We start from the raw sequence: 26,791 nt of genomic DNA on the forward strand, positions 1-26,791 counted from the left end.
TGGTCAAGTCTCTAATTGGTTTGGTATGGAAAGAGTGTGTAGACAGGGAGATCCAATCTCCCCATATAGTTGCATCCTATTTGCATAGATGTTAGCTCAAGTGATAAGAAAAATTAAACATATTATGGAAATAAACATAGTTAATATAACATAGGTTGTTTCTCAATATGCTGATATGTCACTTGCTATTATGGATCAGTGACATTTTTGATGTCTGCTTTACATTTGTTGTATCAGTGTTCTATACTGTATGGTCTATATATATGGTTTCCATCAGAAGTAGAATTGCTATAATATGAAATATCGTCCCGAATATAAACTTAATTGGGGATTTCCTGAGTTTGCTGTCTTCTTTGTTAAGTTGTCAACAAACGTTGGAGAAATGCAATCTTTAATAACCCATCTAAAATTCGAGCAATCAAGAATCTGCTTATTCATTCGATTAAAAAGATTCGAACTATATTGTGATAGATAGTAATGATAAGCATCTTGATTTTCATTAACATATCCACAGTGCTACAGTGAAGTCAATACACACTTTCACAAGTTTGTATAGCATGGGTCAAAGGATAAAGTGGAAAGAAAAATTAATTTGAAGGATTACCCTGAGATTGGATTAAATATGAGGCTTAGAAGAATATTGCAATATGGCGCCGTGTTAGTATGAAAAGTCCGCTAAGCATGAAAGACGAAGAGGATGCCAGTGATATGGCCACTTTGTTCACATCCAGGTTAGAAATTATAAATCAGTGAATGAACTGATTAAGTTCCGTGCACTTTCCATCACATTAGAGATTTCCATTTATGAAATTGGTACGGGTTCAAACAAGCTATAATATAACTCCATCCACTGTGAAAGACACAGTATTGTGATCTGAAAAGAGAGAGAAATTCATATATCAAGTCCAAGAATGAGACGAAATGAAAATGTGCCCAACATAGGTGTAGAAGTCGTCGTGGCCGAGTGGTTAAGGCGATAGACTAGAAATCTATTGGGGTCTCCCCGCGTAGGTTCGAATCCTACCGGCGACGTAATATTTTTTTATATGGGTCAAAGGTGTGATAGTAGAATACATCAGCCGTACAAGAGAGGGAAACTGCCCGCAATGACATAGGATATGTTTTTACCTATAACCTATGATTTTCTTCGCGGGTTCAAACCAGCTATAATATAACTCCAACCACTCACAGGTGCTCGACGCGAGGTTGATGTTGAGAAAAAAAAATCTAAATAAAAAAATCATACAGAGTGACAACAATACCTTAGATTACCCCCATGACCCATTCTGATATAGGACCCTCTCTATCATAATATATAAGAGAGAAGGTACGGAACTTCCAAATACGTCATTCCACCCATGACCCTCGATTTCCTTCTGCTATTTCCGTTTTTTAAGGCACATGACCAAACTATATTGCTTGTTTTACTCCTGAGATATTTTTCTATCCATCAAGCCATTATTGACTTTTCTGCGATGTATCCAACTGAAGTTACGGACTCCGAAACGTGCGATTTGTTTACTCTGAGATAAGTCCGAGCTCATATGATAATAAGTAAAACCTTTTGAGCCAATCATATTTCGGCGTTGACGTGTGTGCCGCATAGTTTACCTATTTTGAAAATAGAGTCGCATCTATACAATGTATGTGCCGTGAAGAAGACAGTGTCTAATTCTTGCATAGAACAGGATTAACAAAGTTAAATCGAGTTAATGGTAAGTAAAAACGTACTTTTGCATCTACCACTGTTCTGTAATTCAAGAAGGGATGCACCATAGAGTTGAAAACATGGTACATGTAGCGGTTTTCACATGTGCACGCACTTCTCCAAAACGAAACAATTCGCAAAAATCGCACGTTTCGGAGCCCGTAACTTGAGTTTGGTACAACGCAGAAACGTCAATGATGGCTTGATGGATAGATATCACAGGAGTAAAACAAGTCATAGAGTATGATCGTGTGCCTTAAAAAACGGAAATAGCAGATGGAAATCGAGGGTCATGGGTGGAATGAAGTATTCGGAAGTTCCGTACCTTCTCTCTTATACATTATGATAGAGAGGGCCTATGTCAGAAGGGGTCATGGGGGCAATCTAAGGTATTTTTGTCACTCTGTATGATATTTTCCTTTATATTACTGTTTTTTTAATCTTCTCAACATCAAGCTCGCGTCGAGCACCTGTGCATCCACTGTGAAAGACACAGCATTGTGATCTGAAACGAGAGAGAAATTCCTGTATCAACTCAAAAATGAAACGAAACGAAAATGTGCCAAACGTAGGTGTAGAAGTCGTCGTGGCCGAGTGGTTAAGGCGATAGACTAGAAATCTATTGGGGTCTCCCCGCGTAGGTTCGAATCCTACCGGCGACGTAATATTTTTTTATATGGGTCAAAGGTGTGATAGTAGAATACATCAGCCGTACAAGAGAGGGAAACTGCCCGCGAGGACATACGATATGTTTTTACCTATAACCTATGATTTTCTTCGCGGGTTCAAACCAGCTATATTATAACTCCATCCATTCACAGGTGCTCGACGCGAGGTTGATGTTGAGAAAAAAAAATAATTAATCGCTCTTTATGATATTTTCCGTTATATTATTGTTTTTTTTAAATCTTCTCAACATCAAGCTCGCGTCGAGCACCTGTGCATCAACTGTGAAAGACACAGTATTCTGATATGAAAAGAGAGAGACAAATTCCTGTATCAGTTCCAAAATGAAACAAAACGCGAATTTGCCAAACATAGGTGTAGAAGTCGTCGTGGCCGAGTGGTTAAGGCGATAGACTTGAAATCTATTGGGGTTTCCCCGCGTAGGTTCGAATCCTACCGGCGACGTATTATTTTTTTTTTTTATGGCAGAGTGTTGTGATAGTAGAATACACGAGCCGTACAAAAGACGGAAACTGACGGCGATGACATAGGGATATTTTATTTACCTATAACCTTTGATTTTCTTCATGGGTTCAAGCAAGCTATAATATAACTCAATCCACTGTGAAAGACACATTATAGTGATCTGAAAAGAGAGAGAAATTCATGTATCAAGTCCAAGAATGAAAAGAAATGAAAATGTGCCAAACCTAGGTGTAGAAGTCGTCGTGGCCGAGTGGTTAAGGCGATAGACTAGAAATCTATTGGGGTCTCCCCGCGTAGGTTCGAATCCTACCGGCGACGTAATATTTTTTTATATGGGTCAAAGGTGTGATAGTAGAATATATCAGTCGTACAAGAGAGGGAAACTGCCCGCGATGACATAGGGATATGTTTTTACCTATGACCTATGATTTTCTTCACGAGTTAAATTTTGTTTTATATTGATGATGATTAATTGTCACGTGAGTGTAAAAATTTAAACAAGCCATTACTACATCTAGCTGGTCATACCGCCTGATGATATGCACAACACTCTGCTACATAAACCTCTGCTCTTTACATCTTCAACTGTAGCGGACAGATGGAGGAGGAGAGGATGGTTGCCAGAGGTCTTGCCGTCTTCAAATGTAGCGTACAAATGGGGTTGGTGGGTTGGAGGAGGCGGACGGGTGCCAGACGTCTTGAGAAACACAATCCATATTGATGCTGATTAATGATATGTCGGAATATATATGAAGAATGTCTGCAGAAGCTGTTAACAGGGTGACTCACTATCTAAATGTCTATTTTTACTACGTGCAAAAAGTGTGATCGAAACTATGAAAAAATAATAGGAATAATAAAAGCAATGAACTACATGAAACAGAATATTTGCTCCAACATTTTGCGATGATACTACCTTGATTCTTGATGGTTCTTTTCGAATTTCTTAAAACTTCCATTGATGTATTTGATTTGTTTGCAAAGATCGCATGGAATCAAAACTATTGTCATATTAGCAGATGAAAATGGCAACAAATTATTAAAACGATGAACAATATGCTCTGACATTATGTTTTACCTGCTTGGAAACTTTTAATACAAAGAAATATATCTCAAATAGGGGATAATTTTATGGCCATGAACTTATTGATGAAGACACTAATTAGAGTAAACAAAGTACCCATCATGTACAAGAAAGGGATTGAACATAATATAATTGATATTAGCGATGTATTCACTTACCAGGGAAGTGTTCTTGAATTTGAAATCTATAAAGAAACGTAAAACAGCAATGCAAATTATCTTGCCTTCCAAGGGGTCACTCATATTATGAGAGCATTACGAGGAAACTTTAACCTAAATCTGTATACTGGCAGGAATGTGTGACCTTTCAGCCTTAGCAACTAAGAGAGCGAGAGAGATCATAAATCCAAAAACCTTAGCACCATATAAAAAGTTTGAAAAGCAGGTTAATAAAGGGGAACATTTTACTTCGATACTTCTTAGGCCGAGATGCAGCGATAAGCCGCGATGTTTGAAAAGACCTACTGAAGGATAGGTCCTATCACTGAAGCAATCACAAGCAAATCACATTCGCTGCGAAACAGAGAGGAACTGTAAGCCGACACACAGGATCCGGGAAACAAGTCGAAAAGCATTGGTGAAATTTCGAGTAAATGTGGCCTGTACGAATCAATAAGGTACTTAAATCTTATATAATGGAAACGGTTTGGAATATGTTGTTGACGTTGGTGTCATTTACGGCTAACTAACTGTATGTACATACAATATAGGAAATGTGGCACATAATCATCGACGGGTTAGATTGTGAACCGCGAGAGTTACCTTGTTTTAATGGAGAGTAAGGGAGAGGATCATTATTAGTTTCTCTCTTCTGTCTAATTGCATGTGTTTGTGGCTTCAACTACAGGTTTAGAAAAGTGCCGTTTCATTGAACACCTCTTCCAATATTCGATAACTACATCGATTTATACGCATACTTAAGTATAAATTACCGTGTTTATAGTCTACACTTTTAAGATCATTTCTATAAACGTTTTTTCATTCAAGGACTAAATAGAAATATATTTTGCACTTGTTCAGTACATTATACAGTAGCGCACGTATGAACTTCTCCTTTTGTATTTGGGTTTTTAAATACCCAGTCCTACCTTCCATGATTTTGTAAGCTTACCAAAGCTGGCATCATCCTCTGATCACCTTTCATGTCTTTATTCTACATGTCTTGATGTTTCTTCTTTTATTGTTATTGCAGCACCTTCTTTAACTTGATGTTATACATTTTCTTCAGAATATCTGTTATGTTATATTACTTATTGTTACCTTCTGTTCTTGCGTTCGATATATCTTCTGTCATACTTACAATATCTTCAGACATCATATTCGTTTCCTTTTGAATTTGTCTTTGATCTTACTATGCTACAATTCACTCCAATCATGGTCGATATATAAGATAAAAAGAAAAACAAACTTTATTAGCAGTAATCTTGATATTGTACAATGGAGAGAATTTTGGTAAACGTCATTAGTAGGCCTGGTTTATATAAGTTCTTTATGGTCGCTCCACATAACCATACTAACAAGATTATAAACGTTTTTAAAGTTGAATTCTGTGTCAATAAATATTGCTACATTAAATTATCAGCGGTAGGGGATCTCAGGAAAAGAAGAATTGTATTGGCAACTAAATTGCTACACCTGTTAATATTTATGAACCAATAAAGACAATTCATACTTTACCTGGAGATAAAAAAAGATATATCTTGCATTATAAAAATAATTTTGTTTATTTTAAGGTAGGATGATTTCGATGTTATATAGATATATTCAATTATTGTAATTTAAATAACGGAAATGCAAGAGAAAGTTTCTTTGGTACATTCGTAGAATATAATTTAGTTGATGTATTGAGGGAATACAATAATAAATGGGAGCCACATTTAAACTTGGAGGAATGGTAACGTAGTGAAACAAATGAGAATGGACTTTCTTTTGGTACGAAACTGCATTCACAATTACTGAAATTGTAAGTGTTGAATCAGTGTATAGGACTGATCATTCTTTTGTAAAATATTAAGACAGTTTTCCAAAGGAATGTAACAGAGAAACATTCTTGAAATTTACTAAGTTATTACTAAAAGAACATTGACATGTGGAAAGAGTAAAGGAGGCTATCTAATAAATTAAAGATCAATATGTATGCGGTGAACAATAGGATAATTTTGAAAATATTCCTATATCTGATTTCAAACCTGTTATAAATTGTCAATGGTTCAATTAAATATTAGAGGAACAACAATTTAATTTGCATCGTTTAGGAAATATATCCTATATCTATAGGAAAGGCAACTACTTGCAAATATCAGGAATTTAAAAGAGAGAAGTGGTGAAAATGAACTTATATAACGGAGGGATGAAAAATGAAAGAGTTAGAAGATATTAAAAACAAATAGATGGATGTTGTATGGATTAGGTCTTTAGCTATGTAGTTTGAAGAAGAAGAGAGTGACCAGATACAAGTAACAAATAGAACTTCATAAGGAAATTAATACCGCCTCTTGTTACTACCAGTGGTTCTTTAACATACGGAATGAAATGTAAGATGATAGGAATGCACCTTATATGAAATGATATAAAAATTGCGATGTTGATCCTACCGATTTAAGAACGCCGCTTAAATGTTGTGACACTCCTAAAGTGTATTATTTACATAAATTCTCCTGAAACGGTCCTTTATCATATACAGAATATGCAAATGTTTTACAAAATATACCTAATGAAAAAGGATATTGGACAGTTTCTAGTGAGGGCGGTTAACATTGGGAATTACCGTTCAAGTAGAGAGAAGGGGAACTGTGATTATATGTATACCAAAAGGTTATAAGCCTAAACAGTATATGTTATATTGGAAATTCATATAAATTCGCATGTGTAATGCAAAATTGCTTCTGCAGAAATTGCAGTCAGAGTTAAAACTGTGCTACCCACATATATGCAAAACGTCCACACACAAAAACAAAAAACGTTTATAAATGGACGATACATTTGAAGATAACATAAGAAACTTATCTGACTTAATCTAGAAATCGCCAATATTCCTTGACTACTTCTTTTAACGAGATTATTTGAAAAGCCATCTGACACAGTTCCGTCGCTATTTAGTGGCAAACTTATGAAGTTTTCCAAGTTTGAAAAACTTATAATATACTGGGTACAACTTCTTTTCTCGGAAAATCAAATCTTGAGCAATTAATAATGGTCAAGTCTCTAATTGGTTTGGTATGGAAAGAGTGTGTAGACAGGGAGATCCAATCTCCCCATATAGTTGCATCCTATTTGCATAGATGTTAGCTCAAGTGATAAGAAAAATTAAACATATTATGGAAATAAACATAGTTAATATAACATAGGTTGTTTCTCAATATGCTGATATGTCACTTGCTATTATGGATCAGTGACATTTTTGATGTCTGCTTTACATTTGTTGTATCAGTGTTCTATACTGTATGGTCTATATATATGGTTTCCATCAGAAGTAGAATTGCTATAATATGAAATATCGTCCCGAATATAAACTTAATTGGGGATTTCCTGAGTTTGCTGTCTTCTTTGTTAAGTTGTCAACAAACGTTGGAGAAATGCAATCTTTAATAACCCATCTAAAATTCGAGCAATCAAGAATCTGCTTATTCATTCGATTAAAAAGATTCGAACTATATTGTGATAGATAGTAATGATAAGCATCTTGATTTTCATTAACATATCCACAGTGCTACAGTGAAGTCAATACACACTTTCACAAGTTTGTATAGCATGGGTCAAAGGATAAAGTGGAAAGAAAAATTAATTTGAAGGATTACCCTGAGATTGGATTAAATATGAGGCTTAGAAGAATATTGCAATATGGCGCCGTGTTAGTATGAAAAGTCCGCTAAGCATGAAAGACGAAGAGGATGCCAGTGATATGGCCACTTTGTTCACATCCAGGTTAGAAATTATAAATCAGTGAATGAACTGATTAAGTTCCGTGCACTTTCCATCACATTAGAGATTTCCATTTATGAAATTGGTACGGGTTCAAACAAGCTATAATATAACTCCATCCACTGTGAAAGACACAGTATTGTGATCTGAAAAGAGAGAGAAATTCATATATCAAGTCCAAGAATGAGACGAAATGAAAATGTGCCCAACATAGGTGTAGAAGTCGTCGTGGCCGAGTGGTTAAGGCGATAGACTAGAAATCTATTGGGGTCTCCCCGCGTAGGTTCGAATCCTACCGGCGACGTAATATTTTTTTATATGGGTCAAAGGTGTGATAGTAGAATACATCAGCCGTACAAGAGAGGGAAACTGCCCGCAATGACATAGGATATGTTTTTACCTATAACCTATGATTTTCTTCGCGGGTTCAAACCAGCTATAATATAACTCCAACCACTCACAGGTGCTCGACGCGAGGTTGATGTTGAGAAAAAAAAATCTAAATAAAAAATCATACAGAGTGACAACAATACCTTAGATTACCCCCATGACCCATTCTGATATAGGACCCTCTCTATCATAATATATAAGAGAGAAGGTACGGAACTTCCAAATACGTCATTCCACCCATGACCCTCGATTTCCTTCTGCTATTTCCGTTTTTTAAGGCACATGACCAAACTATATTGCTTGTTTTACTCCTGAGATATTTTTCTATCCATCAAGCCATTATTGACTTTTCTGCGATGTATCCAACTGAAGTTACGGACTCCGAAACGTGCGATTTGTTTACTCTGAGATAAGTCCGAGCTCATATGATAATAAGTAAAACCTTTTGAGCCAATCATATTTCGGCGTTGACGTGTGTGCCGCATAGTTTACCTATTTTGAAAATAGAGTCGCATCTATACAATGTATGTGCCGTGAAGAAGACAGTGTCTAATTCTTGCATAGAACAGGATTAACAAAGTTAAATCGAGTTAATGGTAAGTAAAAACGTACTTTTGCATCTACCACTGTTCTGTAATTCAAGAAGGGATGCACCATAGAGTTGAAAACATGGTACATGTAGCGGTTTTCACATGTGCACGCACTTCTCCAAAACGAAACAATTCGCAAAAATCGCACGTTTCGGAGCCCGTAACTTGAGTTTGGTACAACGCAGAAACGTCAATGATGGCTTGATGGATAGATATCACAGGAGTAAAACAAGTCATAGAGTATGATCGTGTGCCTTGAAAAACGGAAATAGCAGATGGAAATCGAGGGTCATGGGTGGAATGAAGTATTCGGAAGTTCCGTACCTTCTCTCTTATACATTATGATAGAGAGGGCCTATGTCAGAAGGGGTCATGGGGGCAATCTAAGGTATTTTTGTCACTCTGTATGATATTTTCCTTTATATTACTGTTTTTTTAATCTTCTCAACATCAAGCTCGCGTCGAGCACCTGTGCATCCACTGTGAAAGACACAGCATTGTGATCTGAAACGAGAGAGAAATTCCTGTATCAACTCAAAAATGAAACGAAACGAAAATGTGCCAAACGTAGGTGTAGAAGTCGTCGTGGCCGAGTGGTTAAGGCGATAGACTAGAAATCTATTGGGGTCTCCCCGCGTAGGTTCGAATCCTACCGGCGACGTAATATTTTTTTATATGGGTCAAAGGTGTGATAGTAGAATACATCAGCCGTACAAGAGAGGGAAACTGCCCGCGAGGACATACGATATGTTTTTACCTATAACCTATGATTTTCTTCGCGGGTTCAAACCAGCTATACTATAACTCCATCCACTCACAGGTGCTCGACGCGAGGTTGATGTTGAGAAAAAAAAAATAATTAATCGCTCTTTATGATATTTTCCTTTACATTATTGTTTTTTTTAAATCTTCTCAATATCAAGCTCGCGTCGAGCACCTGTGCATCAACTGTGAAAGACACAGTATTGTGATATGAAAAGAGAGAGACAAATTCCTGTATCAGTTCCAAAATGAAACAAAACGCGAATTTGCCAAACATAGGTGTAGAAGTCGTCGTGGCCGAGTGGTTAAGGCGATAGACTTGAAATCTATTGGGGTTTCCCCGCGTAGGTTCAAATCCTACCGGCGACGTATTATTTTTTTTTTATGGCAGAGTGTTGTGATAGTAGAATACACGAGCCGTACAAAAGACGGAAACTGACGGCGATGACATAGGGATATTTTATTTACCTATAACCTATGATTTTCTTCATGGGTTCAAGCAAGCTATAATATAACTCCATCCACTGTGAAAGACACATTATAGTGATCTGAAAAGAGAGAGAAATTCATGTATCAAGTCCAAGAATGAAAAGAAATGAAAATGTGCCAAACCTAGGTGTAGAAGTCGTCGTGGCCGAGTGGTTAAGGCGATAGACTAGAAATCTATTGGGGTCTCCCCGCGTAGGTTCGAATCCTACCGGCGACGTAATATTTTTTTATATGGGTCAAAGGTGTGATAGTAGAATATATCAGTCGTACAAGAGAGGGAAACTGCCCGCGATGACATAGGGATATGTTTTTACCTATGACCTATGATTTTCTTCACGAGTTAAATTTTGTTTTATATTGATGATGATTAATTGTCACGTGAGTGTAAAAATTTAAACAAGCCATTACTACATCTAGCTGGTCATACCGCCTGATGATATGCACAACACTCTGCTACATAATCCTCTGCTCTTTACATCTTCAACTGTAGCGGACAGATGGAGGAGGAGAGGATGGTTGCCAGAGGTCTTGCCGTCTTCAAATGTAGCGTACAAATGGGGTTGGTGGGTTGGAGGAGGCGGACGGGTGCCAGACGTCTTGAGAAACACAATCCATATTGATGCTGATTAATGATATGTCGGAATATATATGAAGAATGTCTGCAGAAGCTGTTAACAGGGTGACTCACTATCTAAATGTCTATTTTTACTACGTGCAAAAAGTGTGATCGAAACTATGAAAAAATAATAGGAATAATAAAAGCAATGAACTACATGAAACAGAATATTTGCTCCAACATTTTGCGATGATACTACCTTGATTCTTGATGGTTCTTTTCGAATTTCTTAAAACTTCCATTGATGTATTTGATTTGTTTGCAAAGATCGCATGGAATCAAAACTATTGTCATATTAGCAGATGAAAATGGCAACAAATTATTAAAACGATGAACAATATGCTCTGACATTATGTTTTACCTGCTTGGAAACTTTTAATACAAAGAAATATATCTCAAATAGGGGATAATTTTATGGCCATGAACTTATTGATGAAGACACTAATTAGAGTAAACAAAGTACCCATCATGTACAAGAAAGGGATTGAACATAACATAATTGATATTAGCGATGTATTCACTTACCAGGGAAGTGTTCTTGAATTTGAAATCTATAAAGAAACGTAAAACAGCAATGCAAATTATCTTGCCTTCCAAGGGGTCACTCATATTATGAGAGCATTACGAGGAAACTTTAACCTAAATCTGTATACTGGCAGGAATGTGTGACCTTTCAGCCTTAGCAACTAAGAGAGCGAGAGAGATCATAAATCCAAAAACCTTAGCACCATATAAAAAGTTTGAAAAGCAGGTTAATAAAGGGGAACATTTTACTTCGATACTTCTTAGGCCGAGATGCAGCGATAAGCCGCGATGTTTGAAAAGACCTACTGAAGGATAGGTCCTATCACTGAAGCAATCACAAGCAAATCACATTCGCTGCGAAACAGAGAGGAACTGTAAGCCGACACACAGGATCCGGGAAACAAGTCGAAAAGCATTGGTGAAATTTCGAGTAAATGTGGCCTGTACAAATCAATAAGGTACTTAAATCTTATATAATGGAAACGGTTTGGAATATGTTGTTGACGTTGGTGTCATTTACGGCTAACTAACTGTATGTACATACAATATAGGAAATGTGGCACATAATCATCGACGGGTTAGATTGTGAACCGCGAGAGTTACCTTGTTTTAATGGAGAGTAGGGGAGAGGATCATTATTAGTTTCTCTCTTCTGTCTAATTGCATGTGTTTGTGGCTTCAACTACAGGTTTAGAAAAGTGCCGTTTCATTGAACACCTCTTCCAATATTCGATAACTACATCGATTTATACGCATACTTAAGTATAAATTACCGTGTTTATAGTCTACACTTTTAAGATCATTTCTATAAATGTTTTTTCATTCAAGGACTAAATAGAAATATATTTTGCACTTGTTCAGTACATTATACAGTAGCGCACGTATGAACTTCTCCTTTTGTATTTGGGTTTTTAAATACCCAGTCCTACCTTCCATGATTTTGTAAGCTTACCAAAGCTGGCATCATCCTCTGATCACCTTTCATGTCTTTATTCTACATGTCTTGATGTTTCTTCTTTTATTGTTATTGCAGCACCTTCTTTAACTTGATGTTATACATTTTCTTCAGAATATCTGTTATGTTATATTACTTATTGTTACCTTCTGTTCTTGCGTTCGATATATCTTCTGTCATACTTACAATATCTTCAGACATCATATTCGTTTCCTTTTGAATTTGTCTTTGATCTTACTATGCTACAATTCACTCCAATCATGGTCGATATATAAGATAAAAAGAAAAACAAACTTTATTAGCAGTAATCTTGATATTGTACAATGGAGATAATTTTGGTAAACGTCATTAGTAGGCCTGGTTTATATAAGTTCTTTATGGTCGCTCCACATAACCATACTAACAAGATTATAAACGTTTTTAAAGTTGAATTCTGTGTCAATAAATATTGCTACATTAAATTATCAGCGGTAGGGGATCTCAGGAAAAGAAGAATTGTATTGGCAACTAAATTGCTACACCTGTTAATATTTATGAACCAATAAAGACAATTCATACTTTACCTGGAGATAAAAAAAGATATATCTTGCATTATAAAAATAATTTTGTTTATTTTAAGGTAGGATGATTTCGATGTTATATAGATATATTCAATTATTGTAATTTAAATAACCGAAATGCAAGAGAAAGTTTCTTTGGTACATTCGTAGAATATAATTTAGTTGATGTATTGAGGGAATACAATAATAAATGGGAGCCACATTTAAACTTGGAGGAATGGTAACGTAGTGAAACAAATGAGAATGGACTTTCTTTTGGTACGAAACTGCATTCACAATTACTGAAATTGTAAGTGTTGAATCAGTGTATAGGACTGATCATTCTTTTGTAAAATATTAAGACAGTTTTCCAAAGGAATGTAACAGAGAAACATTCTTGAAATTTACTAAGTTATTACTAAAAGAACATTGACATGTGGAAAGAGTAAAGGAGGCTATCTAATAAATTAAAGATCAATATGTATGCGGTGAACAATAGGATAATTTTGAAAATATTCCTATATCTGATTTCAAACCTGTTATAAATTGTCAATGGTTCAATTAAATATTAGAGGAACAACAATTTAATTTGCATCGTTTAGGAAATATAACCTATATCTATAGGAAAGGCAACTACTTGCAAATATCAGGAATTTAAAAGAGAGAAGTGGTGAAAATGAACTTATATAACGGAGGGATGAAAAATGAAAGAGTTAGAAGATATTAAAAACAAATAGATGGATGTTGTATGGATTAGGTCTTTAGCTATGTAGTTTGAAGAAGAAGAGAGTGACCAGATACAAGTAACAAATAGAACTTCATAAGGAAATTAATACCGCCTCTTGTTACTACCAGTGGTTCTTTAACATACGGAATGAAATGTAAGATGATAGGAATGCACCTTATATGAAATGATATAAAAATTGCGATGTTGATCCTACCGATTTAAGAACGCCGCTTAAATGTTGTGACACTCCTAAAGTGTATTATTTACATAAATTCTCCTGAAACGGTCCTTTATCATATACAGAATATGCAAATGTTTTACAAAATATACCTAATGAAAAAGGATATTGGACAGTTTCTAGTGAGGGCGGTTAACATTGGGAATTACCGTTCAAGTAGAGAGAAGGGGAACTGTGATTATATGTATACCAAAAGGTTATAAGCCTAAACAGTATATGTTATATTGGAAATTCATATAAATTCGCATGTGTAATGCAAAATTGCTTCTGCAGAAATTGCAGTCAGAGTTAAAACTGTGCTACCCACATATATGCAAAACGTCCACACACAAAAACAAAAAACGTTTATAAATGGACGATACATTTGAAGATAACATAAGAAACTTATCTGACTTAATCTAGAAATCGCCAATATTCCTTGACTACTTCTTTTAACGAGATTATTTGAAAAGCCATCTGACACAGTTCCGTCGCTATTTAGTGGCAAACTTATGAAGTTTTCCAAGTTTGAAAAACTTATAATATACTGGGTACAACTTCTTTTCTCGGAAAATCAAATCTTGAGCAATTAATAATGGTCAAGTCTCTAATTGGTTTGGTATGGAAAGAGTGTGTAGACAGGGAGATCCAATCTCCCCATATAGTTGCATCCTATTTGCATAGATGTTAGCTCAAGTGATAAGAAAAATTAAACATATTATGGAAATAAACATGGTTAATATAACATAGGTTGTTTCTCAATATGCTGATATGTCACTTGCTATTATGGATCAGTGACATTTTTGATGTCTGCTTTACATTTGTTGTATCAGTGTTCTATACTGTATGGTCTATATATATGGTTTCCATCAGAAGTAGAATTGCTATAATATGAAATATCGTCCCGAATATAAACTTAATTGGGGATTTCCTGAGTTTGCTGTCTTCTTTGTTAAGTTGTCAACAAACGTTGGAGAAATGCAATCTTTAATAACCCATCTAAAATTCGAGCAATCAAGAATCTGCTTATTCATTCGATTAAAAAGATTCGAACTATATTGTGATAGATAGTAATGATAAGCATCTTGATTTTCATTAACATATCCACAGTGCTACAGTGAAGTCAATACACACTTTCACAAGTTTGTATAGCATGGGTCAAAGGATAAAGTGGAAAGAAAAATTAATTTGAAGGATTACCCTGAGATTGGATTAAATATGAGGCTTAGAAGAATATTGCAATATGGCGCCGTGTTAGTATGAAAAGTCCGCTAAGCATGAAAGACGAAGAGGATGCCAGTGATATGGCCACTTTGTTCACATCCAGGTTAGAAATTATAAATCAGTGAATGAACTGATTAAGTTCCGTGCACTTTCCATCACATTAGAGATTTCCATTTATGAAATTGGTACGGGTTCAAACAAGCTATAATATAACTCCATCCACTGTGAAAGACACAGTATTGTGATCTGAAAAGAGAGAGAAATTCATATATCAAGTCCAAGAATGAGACGAAATGAAAATGTGCCCAACATAGGTGTAGAAGTCGTCGTGGCCGAGTGGTTAAGGCGATAGACTAGAAATCTATTGGGGTCTCCCCGCGTAGGTTCGAATCCTACCGGCGACGTAATATTTTTTTATATGGGTCAAAGGTGTGATAGTAGAATACATCAGCCGTACAAGAGAGGGAAACTGCCCGCAATGACATAGGATATGTTTTTACCTATAACCTATGATTTTCTTCGCGGGTTCAAACCAGCTATAATATAACTCCAACCACTCACAGGTGCTCGACGCGAGGTTGATGTTGAGAAAAAAAAATCTAAATAAAAAAATCATACAGAGTGACAACAATACCTTAGATTACCCCCATGACCCATTCTGATATAGGACCCTCTCTATCATAATATATAAGAGAGAAGGTACGGAACTTCCAAATACGTCATTCCACCCATGACCCTCGATTTCCTTCTGCTATTTCCGTTTTTTAAGGCACATGACCAAACTATATTGCTTGTTTTACTCCTGAGATATTTTTCTATCCATCAAGCCATTATTGACTTTTCTGCGATGTATCCAACTGAAGTTACGGACTCCGAAACGTGCGATTTGTTTACTCTGAGATAAGTCCGAGCTCATATGATAATAAGTAAAACCTTTTGAGCCAATCATATTTCGGCGTTGACGTGTGTGCCGCATAGTTTACCTATTTTGAAAATAGAGTCGCATCTATACAATGTATGTGCCGTGAAGAAGACAGTGTCTAATTCTTGCATAGAACAGGATTAACAAAGTTAAATCGAGTTAATGGTAAGTAAAAACGTACTTTTGCATCTACCACTGTTCTGTAATTCAAGAAGGGATGCACCATAGAGTTGAAAACATGGTACATGTAGCGGTTTTCACATGTGCACGCACTTCTCCAAAACGAAACAATTCGCAAAAATCGCACGTTTCGGAGCCCGTAACTTGAGTTTGGTACAACGCAGAAACGTCAATGATGGCTTGATGGATAGATATCACAGGAGTAAAACAAGTCATAGAGTATGATCGTGTGCCTTGAAAAACGGAAATAGCAGATGGAAATCGAGGGTCATGGGTGGAATGAAGTATTCGGAAGTTCCGTACCTTCTCTCTTATACATTATGATAGAGAGGGCCTATGTCAGAAGGGGTCATGGGGGCAATCTAAGGTATTTTTGTCACTCTGTATGATATTTTCCTTTATATTACTGTTTTTTTAATCTTCTCAACATCAAGCTCGCGTCGAGCACCTGTGCATCCACTGTGAAAGACACAGCATTGTGATCTGAAACGAGAGAGAAATTCCTGTATCAACTCAAAAATGAAACGAAACGAAAATGTGCCAAACGTAGGTGTAGAAGTCGTCGTGGCCGAGTGGTTAAGGCGATAGACTAGAAATCTATTGGGGTCTCCCCGCGTAGGTTCGAATCCTACAGGACTTCCGGTTATGACATCAGAAGGAAAACACGTTTTATGATCGCTCCGTGAATTTTCAAGTTTTTTTCCTTTAATAGACATTTTTGCTGTTTTAATTTGTTACAGGTACGTTGATAAGATTTGTTTGATCGCATTCATATATAAGTGAGATATATTTTGAGTGTGTGGATAACTTTATCCACCACACAAAATATTATTTTCTGTGACAATGAATACAAAGCCTGGTCGTGCTGCACGTGCAGCACAAGGAGCTGACTCACACTCTAATGACACCAGTGGAATAGCTAACAATAAGAATGGCATGTCGAGTAACATCGATAGACAGACAGGAGTTTCTCGTCGTTTTGGGAAAGAATGTACCGTGGTGATTGATGTAAAGGATGTGAAGAAAATAAAGGCAAGTGATATTGTTAGAAGTGTAGAAGAATTAACCGGAGATATGTCGGTCTATGCAGTTGTGCCCAAAGGTGCAAATTTGTATGAGGTCACACTACCGAGTAAGGAAGTAGCATATAATACCTTGTGTGGAATTGATATTGGAAGTGAACACTTTGATTGTACTCTTTTATATTCAGACACTATTATTGTGTCAATTCTTCATTTACCAGCATACATCACAGATGATGATATAAGTATGAAGCTCGGTGAATACGGAGTAGAACTTCTTTCTCCCATTCAACGCAGATATTATCCTGGGACTAGTGTGGCTGATGGGACTCGTTATGTCAAATGTAAATTTCCACAGCAGGTAAAATCCTTGCCTTACAGTCTGAAATTTCAGACTATCAATGGTCAACAATACTTTAGAGTATTACACAATAATCAAGTTAAGGTATGTTCTAGATGTCTTGATCCGGGACATGTTATAAAAGACTGCCCTGATTTTGTATGCTACAAGTGTGGGGAGCAAGGCCACGTAGCAAAAAAGTGCACAAGGCAAAGATGTGAAAGTTGTGGAAGTTTTCCTCTTATGTGTACATGCAGGATATGCGACAAATGCCACAAAGAGGCGCAAACATGTATGTGTTACAGAGAGGCCATTGCAGGCATTCATTCGCAAGTTGATGATGATATGAGGGAAGACATATTGGAGTTACAGAGTGACGAAGATGATAAAGAAGAAATTGAGAATGCAAAAAAAGATAATGAGAGTGGAGAAAGTGGGGAAGAAAAAGAAAGAATTGGAGTTGATATGACCAATGTAGAAATAGAATCTGAGGAAGTAAACAACAATCATACAATTGGAGATGGATCGGGGACAGATTCAGATGATGACAGGGAGATGGCTGCAGACGTTGTTGAAAGATCAAACGAATCACGTACATGTCAAGAAAACGGTACTAATATCGAAAATTTCAAAGTAGTACAAAGGAGAAGGAGAAGGTTTAATCCAGTACCTAATATGAAGATGAATAGCATGCGACGAACACCTATGAAGAAATGATCAAACACTCAACATTTTTTAATACTTTCAATACACTCATCATAATCATGGCTTTAAATATTGTATCTCTAAATGTAAATGGCTTGCGTAATTTGAATAAACTAAAGTCTGTTTTAGAAATATTTAAAGAGAAAAGAGGCCATATTTTATTATTGCAAGAAACCTTTTGGGATGATGAGTTTGTTGAAAGTATTAGAGAAAATGAGATTTGGAATGGTGACATATTTTATAGTAATGCTGACAATAGGAGGGCAGGTGTAGCTGTTTTAGTAGTGAGAGAATTGAGAAATCAGGTGACACAAGAAATGATTGAAAAGGGTAGGATTTTACATCTTAAAATAGCTATTGATGATAAAGTGATTGATTTAATCAATATTTATGCTCCAAATGTTGTGAAGGAAAGGTTTAACTTTTTCATGAAGCTAAATACATATCTACATAACAGTACTAGTGATAGCACTATCCTGGCTGGTGATTTTAATACAACTTTAGCAGGTATTGATCGACATAACAAAGCCTTACATATTGATGATGTAGCAGTGCGTGAACTTTATAAAATTATTCATGATAGGAATATTACCGATTTATGGAGATCACGAAATCCTAGTACTCGTAGTTTCTCCAGAAAACAAGTTGTACTAGGCGAAATGAAGCAGAGTAGAATAGATTATTTTTTGATTTCCTCAAAATTGCACTCCAATGTGCAAAATATTTATTATGCAGATACATCCTTTAGTGATCATTCTTTTGTATACCTTAAACTAAATACCTGCAAAGTGGAAACAGGGCCCGGATTATGGATATTAAATAACAATGTTCTTTTTGAGGAAAAATATGTACAAAGAGTGAAATCAATTCTTACCGAGGGAAAAACTGACGAAATGTATTTCAGTGAACCACTCATTTGGTGGGATAATGTAAAATACAAAATTAAAAAATTTTCCCAAGTATACTGTACAAGAAGAAATAAGGAACGATTACAAGAATACTTTACATTGCAAAATAAATTAAAATCATTTTCAGAAAAAGTCGCAAATAAAGAACCATATGACATTAACAAATATGAAGAACTAAAACATCAGCTAAGTGACTATGAAACTGATTTTTGTCGGGGTGCTATATTGAGATCTAAGGCCAAATGGGCAATTGAAAGCGATAGAAATACTAAATATTTTATAAATCTTGAGAAATATCGACACAACAAAAATGTAATCAATGAATTGATTGATGATGATGGTGTAATTATTTCAAATACAAGCGGAATCTTAGATGAAATACATCAGTTTTATAGTCATTTATATTCTTCGGTAACTGTTGATGATAATTGTACTGATTCACTTTTAAATTTTGTAAACTGTTCTGTATCTGATGAGGATAAAGATATGTGTGATGCCATAATAACAGTTGATGAAATACATACAGCTATAAAAGGGATGGCTAAAAATAAAAGCCCCGGCCCGGACGGATTGACAGTAGAGTGGTATTGTAAATTTTATGATTGTATATATGATATTCTGTTGCACATCTTTCAGAGTGTTAAGAATGACAATATTATGTCGAGATCAATGAGATTTGGGGTTATATCACTTATTTATAAAAATAAGGGGGATAATAGAAGATTGCAAAATTGGCGTCCTATCAGTTTACTTAATGTAGATTATAAAATTTTGGCAAGGATTTTGTCTACACGTTTAAAAATGGTATTACCCAAAATTATTTCTCAAACTCAGACATGTTGTATAGTTGGGAGAGATATTGCTGATACTATAGTCACTGTAAGAGATATTATAGATATGGTTGAGAGAGACAATCTTGAGGGATATATCTTAAAAATTGATCAAGAAAAAGCGTTTGACAGAGTTTGCCACTCATATTTGATTTCTGTTTTACGAAAGTTCGGTTTTGGTGACAATTTTATTCAGTGGATAAAGATATTTTATAATGAAATTAAAAGTAGTGTTAAATGCAATGGTCATCTAACGAAACCCTTTTTAATTAAAAATTCAGTCAGACAAGGTTGTCCTATATCAGCAATGTTATATGTATTAGCAGCAGAACCCTTAGGACTCGCTATCAAAGCAAATCCCACTATCAAAGGTATTCCACTCCCACTGTCTAGTAATACAAGTAAAGTTTTTCAACATGCAGATGATACAACCTTGACATTAGCGGACACACAATCCATTAATCAATCTTTTAATGTACTTGACTTGTATTGTAAAGGATCTGGTGCAAAGGTGAACAAGGAAAAGACAGAACTTCTGTGTATTGGATCTGGTAAACTTACTGATGATTATTGCAAACAATTACAAATTCAAATGTGTGATCAAGTCATCTTAATTTTGGGAGCTTATGTGGGAAAATGTGCAAAGTTATGTGAGCAACTGAACTGGAATGATAGATTGTCTAAAATTAAAAACTTATTGCAACTGTGGTCACAGAGATATTTGACAATACAAGGAAAAGTAACAGTTGTTAATAACTTATTAGTTTCTAGAGTATTGTACATAGTGTCAGTTCAGCCTCTTCCTGATATGATTGCTGATGAATTGAAGCAATTATTTCTCAGATTTATCTGGTCAGGAAAGTCCCATTTGGTTCACTATTATACAATAATTGGTGATAAGCGAAATGGCGGACTACAGTTAACTGATATAAAGATGAAAATGTATGCATTCAGACTAAAATTTTTAAAAAGATACTTTGATGTGAATTGCCATGCTATGTGGAAAAATACCTTTGATCACTTTTTATCTACTGTCCTGAACATGAGGTTGACCAAAGAGTTGTTTCTCATGTCTTTAAATAAGCAACAATTGAATACCCTACCTATATTTTACAGAGAAATGTTTCATGCATGGGAAAAACTTAGAAATAATATCGATACAAATATTGATGTGAGGAATGTTTTTGAACAACCTCTCTTTTTAAATCCTAATATTACATGTGCTGGTAAAACGTTGTTTTTCGCAGAATTTATAGAAGCAGGAATTGTTCGTGTTCAGGATATTACATATGAATTTGTACCTGGAATACTACCTTATAGAGCTATTCAAGAAATGATACACAAATCAAATTCTGAGATCAAAACAGATAAGATAAAAAAAGACTATAATTGCATAATAGAAAGTATACCATTAGGCTGGAGAAATATTGTTGCAACAGAGTCAAAACCCACTGTAACCAATGGGAGAAATAATATGTTTCTCAGAGTTGATACAAAATTATATGACCTCTGTTTATGTACAACACAACTATTTTACAAGCTTTTATGTACGTTGATTTTTCAAGAACCAGCTTCTGTTTCCTTTTGGAGTAAGATATTTAGTTTGGAAAAGCATAAATACTGGAAATTGATACACCTACCTTTCAAGACCCCAGATTGTATAGATTTGGATTACAGAATAATGCACAATCGAATATTTACAAAAGAGAGACTAAAATACTATGGCAAAATTGATAATGACTTATGTCCAGTGTGCCAGTTGGAAACAGAAGATTTATTTCACATGTTTTTGAAATGTCCTGAATTAAGCTCTTTTAAGAATTATATTGTATATATAGTTGAGATTCTTTTTAAAAATTGTAGAGTTGGTGTTCTCAATAGCACTTCTTTTGAACAAATGCTCATGATAGGATATAACAAAGAAACAAAATCAGTAAATAGTTATTTTTTGAACTACATTCTGAGCATTGCTCGATTGTGCATTTACAAAAGAAGAAACATTATGTCTTTATTAGGGAAACAAATAGACATAGAAAGATTGTTCCAATATTTGACTAGAAAATATATATTATATGCGTATCAACATTACAAAGACAAAAATCAGACTTTGATTACGAAGTATTTTGTAAAAGATAATCCTTTAATGAGAATAGAAGAGGATAAAGTGTTTATTACTTTGTAGAATCATTGTTTTGTACTATAGCATTACAAAATAAAATTTTAGAATCATTGTTCTGTAATATAGCTTAACAAAATACTATTGTAGAATCATTGTTTTGTAATATAGCATTACAAAATACCATTGTAGAACCATTATTTTGTAATATAGCATTACAAACTACTATGTACATACTGACTGTATATTTTTAACTTATATACTGTACAAAGCGTTTTTTAAATAAAGAAAGAAAAAAAAAAAAAAAGGCGATAGACTAGAAATCTATTGGGGTCTCCCCGCGTAGGTTCGAATCCTACCGGCGACGTAATATTTTTTTATATGGGTCAAAGGTGTGATAGTAGAATACATCAGCCGTACAAGAGAGGGAAACTGCCCGCGAGGACATACGATATGTTTTTACCTATAACCTATGATTTTCTTCGCGGGTTCAAACCAGCTATACTATAACTCCATCCACTCACAGGTGCTCGACGCGAGGTTGATGTTGAGAAAAAAAAATAATTAATCGCTCTTTATGATATTTTCCTTTACATTATTGTTTTTTTTAAATCTTCTCAATATCAAGCTCGCGTCGAGCACCTGTGCATCAACTGTGAAAGACACAGTATTGTGATATGAAAAGAGAGAGACAAATTCCTGTATCAGTTCCAAAATGAAACAAAACGCGAATTTGCCAAACATAGGTGTAGAAGTCGTCGTGGCCGAGTGGTTAAGGCGATAGACTTGAAATCTATTGGGGTTTCCCCGCGTAGGTTCGAATCCTACCGGCGACGTATTATTTTTTTTTTTTATGGCAGAGTGTTGTGATAGTAGAATACACGAGCCGTACAAAAGACGGAAACTGACGGCGATGACATAGGGATATTTTATTTACCTATAACCTATGATTTTCTTCATGGGTTCAAGCAAGCTATAATATAACTCCATCCACTGTGAAAGACACATTATAGTGATCTGAAAAGAGAGAGAAATTCATGTATCAAGTCCAAGAATGAAAAGAAATGAAAATGTGCCAAACCTAGGTGTAGAAGTCGTCGTGGCCGAGTGGTTAAGGCGATAGACTAGAAATCTATTGGGGTCTCCCCGCGTAGGTTCGAATCCTACCGGCGACGTAATATTTTTTTATATGGGTCAAAGGTGTGATAGTAGAATATATCAGTCGTACAAGAGAGGGAAACTGCCCGCGATGACATAGGGATATGTTTTTACCTATGACCTATGATTTTCTTCACGAGTTAAATTTTGTTTTATATTGATGATGATTAATTGTCACGTGAGTGTAAAAATTTAAACAAGCCATTACTACATCTAGCTGGTCATACCGCCTGATGATATGCACAACACTCTGCTACATAATCCTCTGCTCTTTACATCTTCAACTGTAGCGGACAGATGGAGGAGGAGAGGATGGTTGCCAGAGGTCTTGCCGTCTTCAAATGTAGCGTACAAATGGGGTTGGTGGGTTGGAGGAGGCGGACGGGTGCCAGACGTCTTGAGAAACACAATCCATATTGATGCTGATTAATGATATGTCGGAATATATATGAAGAATGTCTGCAGAAGCTGTTAACAGGGTGACTCACTATCTAAATGTCTATTTTTACTACGTGCAAAAAGTGTGATCGAAACTATGAAAAAATAATAGGAATAATAAAAGCAATGAACTACATGAAACAGAATATTTGCTCCAACATTTTGCGATGATACTACCTTGATTCTTGATGGTTCTTTTCGAATTTCTTAAAACTTCCATTGATGTATTTGATTTGTTTGCAAAGATCGCATGGAATCAAAACTATTGTCATATTAGCAGATGAAAATGGCAACAAATTATTAAAACGATGAACAATATGCTCTGACATTATGTTTTACCTGCTTGGAAACTTTTAATACAAAGAAATATATCTCAAATAGGGGATAATTTTATGGCCATGAACTTATTGATGAAGACACTAATTAGAGTAAACAAAGTACCCATCATGTACAAGAAAGGGATTGAACATAACATAATTGATATTAGCGATGTATTCACTTACCAGGGAAGTGTTCTTGAATTTGAAATCTATAAAGAAACGTAAAACAGCAATGCAAATTATCTTGCCTTCCAAGGGGTCACTCATATTATGAGAGCATTACGAGGAAACTTTAACCTAAATCTGTATACTGGCAGGAATGTGTGACCTTTCAGCCTTAGCAACTAAGAGAGCGAGAGAGATCATAAATCCAAAAACCTTAGCACCATATAAAAAGTTTGAAAAGCAGGTTAATAAAGGGGAACATTTTACTTCGATACTTCTTAGGCCGAGATGCAGCGATAAGCCGCGATGTTTGAAAAGACCTACTGAAGGATAGGTCCTATCACTGAAGCAATCACAAGCAAATCACATTCGCTGCGAAACAGAGAGGAACTGTAAGCCGACACACAGGATCCGGGAAACAAGTCGAAAAGCATTGGTGAAATTTCGAGTAAATGTGGCCTGTACAAATCAATAAGGTACTTAAATCTTATATAATGGAAACGGTTTGGAATATGTTGTTGACGTTGGTGTCATTTACGGCTAACTAACTGTATGTACATACAATATAGGAAATGTGGCACATAATCATCGACGGGTTAGATTGTGAACCGCGAGAGTTACCTTGTTTTAATGGAGAGTAGGGGAGAGGATCATTATTAGTTTCTCTCTTCTGTCTAATTGCATGTGTTTGTGGCTTCAACTACAGGTTTAGAAAAGTGCCGTTTCATTGAACACCTCTTCCAATATTCGATAACTACATCGATTTATACGCATACTTAAGTATAAATTACCGTGTTTATAGTCTACACTTTTAAGATCATTTCTATAAATGTTTTTTTCATTCAAGGACTAAATAGAAATATATTTTGCACTTGTTCAGTACATTATACAGTAGCGCACGTATGAACTTCTCCTTTTGTATTTGGGTTTTTAAATACCCAGTCCTACCTTCCATGATTTTGTAAGCTTACCAAAGCTGGCATCATCCTCTGATCACCTTTCATGTCTTTATTCTACATGTCTTGATGTTTCTTCTTTTATTGTTATTGCAGCACCTTCTTTAACTTGATGTTATACATTTTCTTCAGAATATCTGTTATGTTATATTACTTATTGTTACCTTCTGTTCTTGCGTTCGATATATCTTCTGTCATACTTACAATATCTTCAGACATCATATTCGTTTCCTTTTGAATTTGTCTTTGATCTTACTATGCTACAATTCACTCCAATCATGGTCGATATATAAGATAAAAAGAAAAACAAACTTTATTAGCAGTAATCTTGATATTGTACAATGGAGAGAATTTTGGTAAACGTCATTAGTAGGCCTGGTTTATATAAGTTCTTTATGGTCGCTCCACATAACCATACTAACAAGATTATAAACGTTTTTAAAGTTGAATTCTGTGTCAATAAATATTGCTACATTAAATTATCAGCGGTAGGGGATCTCAGGAAAAGAAGAATTGTATTGGCAACTAAATTGCTACACCTGTTAATATTTATGAACCAATAAAGACAATTCATACTTTACCTGGAGATAAAAAAAAGATATATCTTGCATTATAAAAATAATTTTGTTTATTTTAAGGTAGGATGATTTCGATGTTATATAGATATATTCAATTATTGTAATTTAAATAACCGAAATGCAAGAGAAAGTTTCTTTGGTACATTCGTAGAATATAATTTAGTTGATGTATTGAGGGAATACAATAATAAATGGGAGCCACATTTAAACTTGGAGGAATGGTAACGTAGTGAAACAAATGAGAATGGACTTTCTTTTGGTACGAAACTGCATTCACAATTACTGAAATTGTAAGTGTTGAATCAGTGTATAGGACTGATCATTCTTTTGTAAAATATTAAGACAGTTTTCCAAAGGAATGTAACAGAGAAACATTCTTGAAATTTACTAAGTTATTACTAAAAGAACATTGACATGTGGAAAGAGTAAAGGAGGCTATCTAATAAATTAAAGATCAATATGTATGCGGTGAACAATAGGATAATTTTGAAAATATTCCTATATCTGATTTCAAACCTGTTATAAATTGTCAATGGTTCAATTAAATATTAGAGGAACAACAATTTAATTTGCATCGTTTAGGAAATATAACCTATATCTATAGGAAAGGCAACTACTTGCAAATATCAGGAATTTAAAAGAGAGAAGTGGTGAAAATGAACTTATATAACGGAGGGATGAAAAATGAAAGAGTTAGAAGATATTAAAAACAAATAGATGGATGTTGTATGGATTAGGTCTTTAGCTATGTAGTTTGAAGAAGAAGAGAGTGACCAGATACAAGTAACAAATAGAACTTCATAAGGAAATTAATACCGCCTCTTGTTACTACCAGTGGTTCTTTAACATACGGAATGAAATGTAAGATGATAGGAATGCACCTTATATGAAATGATATAAAAATTGCGATGTTGATCCTACCGATTTAAGAACGCCGCTTAAATGTTGTGACACTCCTAAAGTGTATTATTTACATAAATTCTCCTGAAACGGTCCTTTATCATATACAGAATATGCAAATGTTTTACAAAATATACCTAATGAAAAAGGATATTGGACAGTTTCTAGTGAGGGCGGTTAACATTGGGAATTACCGTTCAAGTAGAGAGAAGGGGAACTGTGATTATATGTATACCAAAAGGTTATAAGCCTAAACAGTATATGTTATATTGGAAATTCATATAAATTCGCATGTGTAATGCAAAATTGCTTCTGCAGAAATTGCAGTCAGAGTTAAAACTGTGCTACCCACATA

General features: G+C 35.1%; 12 non-coding genes across 12 annotated transcripts; all 12 read left to right on the forward strand.

Moving 5' to 3' along the window:
• Nucleotides 1–950: 950 nt before the first annotated feature.
• On the forward strand, nucleotides 951–1,032 carry Trnas-aga (transfer RNA serine (anticodon AGA)). The gene has a single exon. It is a non-coding gene; the product is annotated as a tRNA-Ser (tRNA).
• A 1,256-nt stretch (nucleotides 1,033–2,288) lies between these two features.
• On the forward strand, nucleotides 2,289–2,370 carry Trnas-aga (transfer RNA serine (anticodon AGA)). Its single transcript has one exon. It is a non-coding gene; the product is annotated as a tRNA-Ser (tRNA).
• Nucleotides 2,371–2,757: 387 nt separating this feature from the next.
• On the forward strand, nucleotides 2,758–2,839 carry Trnas-uga (transfer RNA serine (anticodon UGA)). Its single transcript has one exon. It is a non-coding gene; the product is annotated as a tRNA-Ser (tRNA).
• A 257-nt stretch (nucleotides 2,840–3,096) lies between these two features.
• Nucleotides 3,097–3,178, forward strand: Trnas-aga (transfer RNA serine (anticodon AGA)). Its single transcript has one exon. It is a non-coding gene; the product is annotated as a tRNA-Ser (tRNA).
• Nucleotides 3,179–8,086: 4,908 nt separating this feature from the next.
• On the forward strand, nucleotides 8,087–8,168 carry Trnas-aga (transfer RNA serine (anticodon AGA)). Its single transcript has one exon. It is a non-coding gene; the product is annotated as a tRNA-Ser (tRNA).
• A 1,255-nt stretch (nucleotides 8,169–9,423) lies between these two features.
• Trnas-aga (transfer RNA serine (anticodon AGA)) lies at nucleotides 9,424–9,505 on the forward strand. Its single transcript has one exon. It is a non-coding gene; the product is annotated as a tRNA-Ser (tRNA).
• A 388-nt stretch (nucleotides 9,506–9,893) lies between these two features.
• Nucleotides 9,894–9,975, forward strand: Trnas-uga (transfer RNA serine (anticodon UGA)). Its single transcript has one exon. It is a non-coding gene; the product is annotated as a tRNA-Ser (tRNA).
• Nucleotides 9,976–10,230: 255 nt separating this feature from the next.
• Trnas-aga (transfer RNA serine (anticodon AGA)) lies at nucleotides 10,231–10,312 on the forward strand. Its single transcript has one exon. It is a non-coding gene; the product is annotated as a tRNA-Ser (tRNA).
• A 4,908-nt stretch (nucleotides 10,313–15,220) lies between these two features.
• Nucleotides 15,221–15,302, forward strand: Trnas-aga (transfer RNA serine (anticodon AGA)). Its single transcript has one exon. It is a non-coding gene; the product is annotated as a tRNA-Ser (tRNA).
• A 1,256-nt stretch (nucleotides 15,303–16,558) lies between these two features.
• Trnas-aga (transfer RNA serine (anticodon AGA)) lies at nucleotides 16,559–16,651 on the forward strand. Its single transcript has one exon. It is a non-coding gene; the product is annotated as a tRNA-Ser (tRNA).
• A 6,024-nt stretch (nucleotides 16,652–22,675) lies between these two features.
• On the forward strand, nucleotides 22,676–22,757 carry Trnas-uga (transfer RNA serine (anticodon UGA)). The gene has a single exon. It is a non-coding gene; the product is annotated as a tRNA-Ser (tRNA).
• Nucleotides 22,758–23,014: 257 nt separating this feature from the next.
• On the forward strand, nucleotides 23,015–23,096 carry Trnas-aga (transfer RNA serine (anticodon AGA)). The gene has a single exon. It is a non-coding gene; the product is annotated as a tRNA-Ser (tRNA).
• The last annotated feature ends 3,695 nt before the right edge of the window (nucleotides 23,097–26,791 follow it).

The sequence above is a fragment of the Sinohyriopsis cumingii genome, chromosome 4 (assembly GCF_028554795.1).
Source record: "Sinohyriopsis cumingii isolate HCF-2022 chromosome 4, ASM2855479v2, whole genome shotgun sequence".
Taxonomy (NCBI): domain Eukaryota; kingdom Metazoa; phylum Mollusca; class Bivalvia; order Unionida; family Unionidae; genus Sinohyriopsis; species Sinohyriopsis cumingii.